Here is a 10,403-nt window from a genome sequence, read left to right as displayed (position 1 = left end):
TTGGTAGAATGACAGAACAGTCAGCGTGTGGGTGTGAGATAAAAGGAGATCCTTTATACTAGATGAAATAGACATTTTACTTAAACTAAGTAGAAGCATCCTACTATGCAAAAGGCAACCTGTGTTGCTGATGACTCACTTTTTATCCAGGCACAGGAGCAGTGAGTCTTCGACAACACTGCACCTGAGCCAGGATAAGTCCACCAAAGGCGTGGCCCTTGCAAGGAGGCCTCCAGAGAGATAGAGGCAGTGGGGAGGCAGCAGGGAGGCCTGGTGTGCCAGTGTGGCCCCCAGCATGCCTAGCCCGGCAGTGGGCAGGCCTAGCCCGCATGAGGTAGCCCCACAGCAGGCCTTGAGCAGGCTGGGCTGCGCGACAGGCCCTGCCGTGCTCCTGCACTCATGAGCAGGCCAATTTCAGCCCCAAATAGGCCCGATTCAGCCCTGAATGGGCTGAAATCGGCCCACTGTGGAGTGCAGGACTAGTTTTCTAGAGCTGTTTTCTGGTTGCTAGTTTATTTATAAGTTCATACAGAAACACAGAGTTGGAAAGATCTCAAAGGTCATCTAGTCCAACCAATGCACAATGCAGGAAATTCACAGTTATCTCCTCACAGCTCTGCTTCTCTGCTGTGTATACACAGCTATATGTGTAATGGTTTCAGAGTAATGAATTATATTGGTTTTATAATAGTTCATAAGCATAATGGTTTCAAGATAGGTGCAGATCTTCAACTATTTCTAAAAGGACTTAGTCATAAAGACTTACTTTTACCCAGTTGCCAATTAGGCTAATAATACCCACAAAGAAAAACACACAGAGACTTCCTTCAGATTACAGCAATTAACTCCTTCTCCCTCTTTTCTCCAGAACAGATCTCATCAACGCTTGAACTGAACGCACTGAACTCTTTCCTCCAGAACAACTCTCTAAAAGCTTGAGATTCACTCCACCACTCAGGTATAGCTACCATCCAATCATAGCATGCTTCACTCGCCCAGCCGGTGCCCTTCATTCTTTCGTTAGAGCCTGCATTTTTAACCACAGTAAACATACATTCAAAACCCCACTTTATTTAACAGAAATAAAATACGCAATTATTTACATGACAAAACATTACAGCAGCCATTCGAGTGGCTAGTGCCAGCCTATAGGACTTTTGCCATAGCAATGTGGGAAGACGCCCCGTCTGGAGGCATGAAGGTTGGTGGTAGCTTTCGTTTTCATTCCAGATGTTCAGGGTGTGATAAATTATCCTCAACTCGTCCTCCCTTTTTATCTCTGTGCTAAGGAGTGGCAGGGATGGCTGTATGGATAGGACCTTTTTAAATTTCATTTTAGACATTGGCGTGATCCTGTTCGCTAGGCCCATTTTCTTTGTCACTGGTGTTTCCCAGTCCATATGTTCTTCTATAGCAATGCAAAACCATTTCTGGGTTAATGTAGCTATTTTTGTGCCATTTAATAATAACATTCAATTTATATACCGCCCTTCAGGATGACTTAACACCCACTCAGAGCGGTTGACAAAGTATGTTGTTATCATCCCCACAACAAAACACCTTGTGAGGTGGGTGAGGCTGAGAGAGCTAGAAGCTGTGACTGACCCAAGGTCACCCAGCTGGCTTCAAGAGGAGGAGTGGGGAATCAAACCCAGTTCTCCACATTAGAGTCCTGCACTCTTAACCACTACACCAAATGGCCATTTTAAGCTATTTGACAGAAACGTTTCTATCCAATTATATCAGCACGGTTGTCGGGAAAAGACATTTTTGTCCTGAGCAGGGAGAAACCATGGCAAAACCGTTTGAATCGAAATTGTACGTTTGTCAAATTTGCCACTGTCTCTAATAGCATGTGGGAATCCATCTCCCATGCCACCAACACTATCAGGCTGAAAGAGGGAACTGCAGGATGGCTAGCCATTGACCAAGGAAAACTTCTTGCCTCAGTAGGCCAAAGTAGGTCAGGTGACTTTCTGAGACCCCCTTTAAACATTTCTAGATCAGCCTTGCTCCCTAACATGAGCAACTTTTGCTGATCTCCACCTTTGCTTATGTTTCCCTCTTCTTTAATTTTGTAGGAGATGGGTCTAAGAGGTGCTCTTGAGACAACAGAGGCAACTGGAACCAAAATAAACAAATGGACATCCGTAGGGACAAAGATAGTTGTTTACTATCCACAGGCCCTGTTTTTCATCAAACATTTTAATCTGAAAAGCATCTTGCCACCTAGTAACATTTATGAAGTTCTCATGTCCAAGCTTAAAATTTTACCCACTGCTCTGCAAGGGATAGGACCGGATTTCAAGACCATCTCAAAGAGAGAGGAGGTTTTGGTCAACAGAGGTTTGTTGGATTAGGAGATGAATCACCACTCGTGGAACTCGCTGGGTGACCTCGGGCAATCGTGCTCTCTCAGACTAACCCGCTTCACTGGTAAAATGGAAGAAAGCAGAATGATGTTGCAAGCTCCCCAGGGTCTCCCCTGGGGAGAAGAGCAGGATATTACCAGGGCTTTTTTTCTGGGAAAAGAGATGGTGGAACTCAATGGGTTGCTCTCTGAGAAAATGGTCACATGGCTGGTGGCCCCGCCCCCTGATCTCCAGACAGAGGGGAGTTTAGATTGTGGCGCAGAGGGCAATCTAAACTCCCCTCTGTCTGGAGATCAGGGGGCGGGGCCACCGGCCATGTGACTATTTTCAAGAGATGCCAGAACTCCGTTCCACCGTGTTCCAGCTGAAAAAAAACCCTAGATATTACTGAGTACCCAGTGCACACTGAAGGCTGATCTAAAGAAAAGAGGCAGCAACTAGAGGCAAAAGAAACAGACTTGCTAAGTCAGGATCCTGAACGTCATTGTGGTATAATGACTTGGATAGAAAGACCTAACTTCAAGTCCTGTTTAGCCATGGAAGTTACTTGGGGTGTGTGTGGCAAGTTGCTGTTTCTCAGACTAGACTGCATTGTGGGTTTCTTGTGAAGGATAGAATAGATTAACCCTAAGTATGCCATGCAGGCTCCTTGGTGGAAAGGCTGAGCCAGTGTTAATGCTGTAGCACTGTGGTTAAGTGGTTCAGCTGTGAATTAGCACTCTGCTGGTTCGAATCCCATTACTGCCATGAGCTCAGTAGGTGGCCTTAGGTAAGCCACTCCTCTCAGTTCCAGCTCCCCAGCTGTATTGTGGGAATAATAACAACACTAACTTGTTCACCACTTTGGGTGGGGCACTAATCTGTCTAGAAGAGCGGTATATAAGTGCAGTTATTATTATAATGGTTGGAGCATCAGACTAGGATCTGGGAGACCCAGGTTCAAATCCCCACTCTGCCATGGAAGCTTGCCAGATGACCTTGGGCCACTCACTTTTTCTTAGCTTAATCTATCTCACATAGAGATTGGGGAGGGAGGACTTATTGAAATAGTCCACTGATGCCACTGCATCACTTCCAGCTGCATAACTGGAAGAGATGTCACCATGTCATGGGACAATCTAGGATTTACTCAAAACTTTGGATGAATCCTAGGGCATCCATTGATATTGCAGTGTCACTTTCGGTTATGCAACTGGAACTGACATCATGTTGACAGATGCCATTTCGCCCCTCCCTCCCTCCCTCCCCAGCCCATCCCACTGGGTGCTGGTGAGGGAAGCAGAGTGTTAAGCAAATGACATGCCTAGCTGGGGTTGTGAGGAATAAATAGAGGAGGGGGGAATGTTGTAAGCTTGTTGGGTCCCCATTGGGTAGAAAAGCAGATTATATATAAACTTGTGTGTGTAAAGTGCCATCAAGTCACAATGGACATATGGTGACCCCCTGCTGGGGCTTTCAAAGCAAGTGAGAAGCAGAGGTGGTTTGCCATTGCCTTCCTCTGCAGACTCTTCTTTTGGTGGTCTCCTATCTGAGTACTAACACTGCTTAGCCTCTGAGATCTGATGAGATTGAGCTATACCATGCCACCTTCCCTCCCATGTGTGAGTGAGATGAGTGAGATGAGATGTTCTCTTAGTATTCAATGGTCCATTATTTTGTTCTCTAGAATGATCAATGAAAAGTACGGTCTAGATAGATTTACAATTATCTGTACAGTATCTTTGGTTATAATAGCTAATCATAGATGGATGGTCAGGTGGCCATTCTATCGCCTGTGCTCATATTTTACTTTTGATTCTCATCCAGGTCTAAATAAAAAGTCTCAACCACAGTTCAAGGTTTTTTCTTTTCGTTTGCTTTTTCTGACTGGCTTTTCTGTGTTGATATGTGCCAAGGCCCTCGCATTCCCCCACCCTCACCCCACCAGTGCTGAAAAAAGCAGGCCTTGTTATATTAAAATATAACCCTGTTTCTCTCTGCAGTCCCTGGTCTCTCAGCTGGAAAAGCCTCATCTGCTATGAGTAAACTACAGCTCTCTTCTCTGGTGGAAACTCATTTCCCCACCCCCAGCACACACTGGAGTGGTTAACAGTACTTCACTTTGCCTTACAGGACAAATAATGAAAACGTGAGCCCCATTACACACTAAATAAAATAGCAAAAGTGACAGTTCACGGTCCGGGTCCGAAACAGATCGTTGCTTGTGGGGACTGACATAAACCAAAAGCCCTTTGAGGCTGGTAAGGAAAACGTGCCAGAGCTTTTCATCTTTGGCCCAAACACAGAGCAGAATGGAAAGAATGTTATTTTTCTCTGGTATGCGAAGTGAAAAATGAAAGAGGGGGCTGTTTTTTCCCCACATGGTCTGACATGATAAGGCATTTGTTGGCATTTTGGTGGGGGTGGGAGATGGTCTTGAAAAGGGGGGGCAATCTAGATGGAATGAGGCAATCTCAAGAGAAAAGGGGGAACCAAGAAATTCCTTAAGAGGCAGTTGTGGGAATCCCCAGAGAGGGAAAAAGAAGGGGGGTAATTCCTCTGGTGGGTTATGCCTCATCACTACAATGTTCTCATTTCTCCTTTCAAGAAACAGAGAGGCTTCTACATCTCCACTGTTTTATGCTATTTTTCATTTTCATGTTGTCTGTCTCGTGGCTTCATATGCACGGATCACTCACCCTTTAGATATTCATCTGGCCTCTTCTCTGTCGTCTTTGAAGAAATTTTTGACAATTCACCATGTTTCATTTGCAGCTCTCAAAAGGCCAATCCATGGGAGAGCTACAAAAAGTAGCAAACCTCTGGTTATGGGGCCTGCCTAGTACAAGGCACTTTAGTAGTTTGCTGAACCTCGCCCCATCTTTTGCCAAGGCACTGCCTAAAGCTAATGCCTGGAGTAGATGGTAGGTCTTTGTTGCCAGAACTGTCTGAATCATTCTAGAGGGCCAAGGCTCAAGTTGTATGGAAGGGTCATTGAAGGGCAGAGATGCCAGCAGCATGCTACCTGTCTGCTGCTGTTCACTCAAGGAAAGGACTTCCAGCAGGGACTCTCAGACTTTTTGAAGTGGGACCCTTTGCATCTTGAAGGAACAATTGGATAACCAATCAAAGAACATCTCTCTCAGTACTGAAGAACACTGCACTGGTTTCCCGTTTGCATATGGGCACAACTAGACTTGTACTTGTTACCTTTCAAACCCTAAATGTTCAGGGACCACGGTATTTAAAGGACCACGTGCTTTCATATTTATTTATGTAATTCATTTATTGCCCTCCTTTTTCTCAAAGCAGCTGGCGTCAGCCTCCTTTCCTTCATTTTATCCTCACAACAACCCTGTGAGGTAGGTTAGGCTGAGAGTGTGTGACTGGCCCAAGGTCACCCACCAAGCTTTCATGGCAAAGTGGGGGTTTGAACCTGGGTCTCCCAGATCCTAGTCCAACACATTAACCCACTTTTGAAGATGAGCCCCTTTTTGGTAGTGATTCTTCATTTATCAGAATCACCCCTCCTCCTGCTATGTGCCTGGCACCTGATCTTCGTAGAGTATCTATACAAGACCACCCAGGAAGTAAGTCACTTGAGCATCCCCATGTAAGATGTCTTGAGTAGAAAGACTCAGACGGAGGCACTGATTGAAATTGTTTTGATTCTCTGGGGTATTGGGTTGACTGCGGCTATGTTTTTATTCCCTCTTCTTGTGTGACAGGTTGCTAGTTTTAACAGGACTTTTACTGGTTGGCACATACTGCTCTTGAGTGGATAATGTTGTCAGTTTCCTATGCTATTTTGTGCATTACTGATCTTGGGAGTCGGGACCCAATGTTCTTTGGGCAGCAATCATATCCTTTAAAATAGTCAATTGATTAAAATCAGCACTTGCCAACCCAATGGGGTTGTTGCAAGAATCACCAGGGCCGTTTCCACACGTCTTACCTTCTGCCGGAACATTGCAGAAGACAGTGTCTTCGCACGTGAAATCGTGCCAGGAAGACGTGATTTCGTGCAAAAATCCCGGATGACAGTGTCTCCCTGGCGTGATTTCATGCACGAAGACGCTATCTTCCGCGATGTTCTGGCAGAAGGTAAGATGTGTGGAAACAGCCCTAGTTAATGCATAAGGAGTGCTTTGAACAATCTAACACACTCTGTGAATTTGAAGTTTTATCATTTGAATGCAGACCTGAAAACAAGATCCCAATATGACTTAATTGATTCTTCATTGAATGTGTTGTGTGTGTGTGAATTTATTTTGCACGTGAACGAACAGCACAGAAATGAGTCTTGCCTTACAGAAGGATTTGTTTGGGGTTTACATGTGTGAACACGAACTCTCCATAGAGAAACAGAGCAGAATTCAGGTCTATAGCCGTGACCATAGCAGGTTCTAGCTGCTTAGCCCAAGCATGTCAAGTTTCTACCATGCAGCAGTTCTTGAATGTGGGACTGAGAACATTGTGGCAAAAGGTGAGCAATAGGCCAGAAGAGACCATGTGATAAATTTTGAATCCTATAAAAGCTTCAGGATCAGGCTTGTCTTCTGCTCTGAGCAGCGAGGGGACCGTGCTGGTGTCCCCTCCTTGGCCATGTGCCTGGCCTGGTCAGAGACAGCACTGGTTCCCCTTGCAATATCAGCTCCAGATGGTATTAACTGTAGACAGCCATAAACCAAGCCATCCGCTATCCCTAGTCACTTTTGATTTAGCAGCCAAGAATCTAGACACAATGCTCTTTATTATAGAACTATAAAGGACAAAAGAGAGTGAACCGTTTCACTGGCTGCTGAAATGAAAGTTCCCCAGATGCCTCTCAGTTCTTAGACAGCTTCCGCATTAGTGTTGTTTTTCTGAGTTGATTCTGTGGGAAGGGAAAGGGGATAGAGGGACAGTTGTTCAGACATGCACCCCTTTATTATAGATATAAGTAATCTGTTGCTTTTATTATCTGTTGCCAAGGCCCTGCTCCCTTCTCTAATTTCTGCAGAATTCAGAGTTAAGAGAAATAATGTAGAATTTGTTTTTAATGCTGTGACTCTGATTAGTTTTGGTTTATTGAACTGATAAATCTGCTAGGAGAAAGCAAGCCATTTTTTAAAAAAAGATACTGTATCCATTCCTATCTCTTTTCTTTGCAGAAAAATGCCATTTGAATTCTAAGCAAGGTCTTAGTTATATAGTCCTAGATTTCAGTTTCAAATCCGGCTGTTTAAACCTTCTAGGGAACAAACAAGAAGTTTAAAAACAAAGTTATTTGTAAGGATGCTAATTTATTTAGATGCTTATCCAAAATATACTCCTTTCTTTGAAACGGGAGTTACTTTGTCATTTAGAGACACTGATAAAAGCCTACTGAGTTGCTTAATAACCACTTTAGATAAAGGGAGGTTTACAAACATGGATTGCTCTGATTATTTTTTCCCTAAAAACTGCAGATACAAAAAGACCAAAGTTATTTGCCTGTTCCTTACCTACTGTGTGGGATTTGTTGTGTTGTGGTTCCTAGACCCCACTCTTAGGGGCTCCATTGATTCTGACCCTTAAGGTAAAGGTAGTCCCCTATGCAAGCACTAAGCCATTACTGACCCATGGGGGACGTCTCATCACGACATTTTCTTGGCAGACTTTTTACAGGGTGGTTTGCCATTGCCTTCCCCAGTCATCTACACTTTTCCCACAGGAAACTAGGTACTCATTTTACCAACCTTGGAAGGATGGAAGGCTGAGTCAACCTTGAGCTGGGCCGATTCCAGACGGCCCCCCCGCCTCGCGAAACATCACACGTCCTCGTGCGTCGTTGCGCAGAAAACGTGAAATATCGCGTTTTCTCACGCGAGTTTTGCGCGATGTCGAGCAAAACTCGTGCGAGAAAACACGATATTTCACGTTTTCTGCACGACGACGCGTGACGACGCGCGATGTTTCGCGAGGCGGGGGGCCGTCTGGAATCGGCCCTGGCTTCCTGAACCCGGCTTCTGCCAGAATCGAACTCAGGTCGTGAGGAGAGCTTGGGCTGCAGTACTGATGCTTACCACTCTGCGCCATGGGGCTCTTCTGATTCTGACCCTTAGCCTGGATAATTCACCCAGGAGATCTTGTAGCTTCCCAGTCTGCCACACGGGAAATCCCAGGGGGGTGGCTAATTGACCCATTTCCTCAGTGAGACCCCTGGGGCTGTCTCGTGTTGGAAAAACAGCATGGAGGGGAAGATTGCCAATTTCCAGGAGGGGCCTGGAGTTCTGGAATTATAACTGAACTCCAGACTATAAAGAAATGGTACCTTTGGAGGGTGGACTGTATGGCCTCATGTTCTTGCTGAGCAATCCCCTCCCCACCCTAAACTCTGCCTTGCCCAGGCGTCACCCTCAAAGCTCCAAACTTGGATTTGGCAGCACTCTTGAAAGGGAAGGCCTGACCAATTGAACAACAGTCCAGATCAAAATTTGGACCTGTATGTCTAGCAATTGTATTTAAATATTTGATGTCTTGGCTGGTTTGGCCCTTGTATACTAGGTGTTTGGAAATGTCTTTCATTGCTGGTGGGCCTGGAGAGCTAATATCAATCAGAACAGACAGAGCTGAGTTAGGGAGACCAGTGTTTTGACTCAGTATAAGGGAGCTTCATATATTTATCTGTTTATACACAGCGGAATTTTCCAAAAAACCTCTAAGAATCACCAAGCTCTGAACTCAAGAAGGAAATTACAACTGGGGATCCCTCCCCAACATGGCCGCAGTGCCTGCTGACACCTTTCCTGGAGACTAAGTATTTTTAGAAAAAAGGAGGGGCCAGAGGGAGATTTCAGTACATCAGGGGTTCTGATCGACCACTGGAGATCCGATTGGTCATACTGATTTTAAATAATGTTGCTTTGGCAGCAGCTGCCATCACAGCACAAGGGTCTTCACAGCATGTCTGAAGGTAAAGTGTGTGTATATGCCACAAAATGCTTTAAAACAGTATGTTCATTTTAAAAGTCATCCTGCTAAACAGAGCTTCTGACTGAAAAGTTGACGAGTGACTAGTAGAGTTATGGATAACCTCGCTCCCTGACATTTTGTGGTAGGCCCCACCTCCTGAGGCAGCCATTTTGTGGTTGAGCCCACCAAGCTGTGTCAGAAGTCCAGAGGGGTCCACAGATTCAGAAAGTCTGAGGACTCCTGGTTCAGACCTTTTAGCTCCAAACGAGACATGATGTTTGGAGCACTGGGAATGGAGATCTCATGAGGTTTGGGGAGGGGCTTTTAAGTAGCAGGCACGTTGGGGATGCCCTAGGGTACAGTCCTAGCCTTAGATTAGTTTCTGCCTTAGATTAGAATCTTTCAGAATCCTCTGCAAAGATCAGAGGGTCCCTGACAGACGTTGAGGACATCCTTGGCAGAGTCAATGTGGAAAGGGTTTCCTGAAGCAACAAGCCACTGGGCTCAACTGGTTTCACCAAATATTAAAGGAGCATCTCTCAAAATATTTAGTGACCAATGCAATATGGCATTATTAACAGCCAGTTACTCAAAAACCAAAATCTTACACTTCAGCAGTCATTTTAAAAGAGTTAACTGGAAAATCAATGGGAATACCATTGACCAGGTAAAAGCATTTCAATACGTAGGAGTTACTTTCACTCATAATGCCAAGTGCATGGCACATGCAGTCACATCTGCTAATTCTGCAGAAAAGAGTGCTAATACTATTCTCAGATTTTACTGGAAAGTGGACTTAGGTTTTATACCAGCAACCCTAAATCTCTTTCAAGCAAAATCCTTAGCTCAACTCTTGTATGGGTTGCAAATCAATTTAATTTCTAATATTAAGATCTTTGAAAGGGTTCAGTCTAAGTTTCTCAGAGCCCTGTTTAATGCACCAAGACGCACCTCAAATGTTGTTCTTAGGCAGGAAGCAGGCTTACCTAGAGTAGAGCTACAAATCTGGGAACACGTGATTTGGTACTGGCTAAAGATCAATTTTCACCCAAAGGGCTTAATTCCCCTCCTCTTAGCTGCTGAGCCCTACCCTCCTTGGTCCACGATGATAATAGA

This window comes from Eublepharis macularius, chromosome 15 (genome assembly GCF_028583425.1).
Source record: "Eublepharis macularius isolate TG4126 chromosome 15, MPM_Emac_v1.0, whole genome shotgun sequence".
NCBI classification, from domain to species: domain Eukaryota; kingdom Metazoa; phylum Chordata; class Lepidosauria; order Squamata; family Eublepharidae; genus Eublepharis; species Eublepharis macularius.
Note: the sequence above shows the minus strand (reverse complement) of the source record.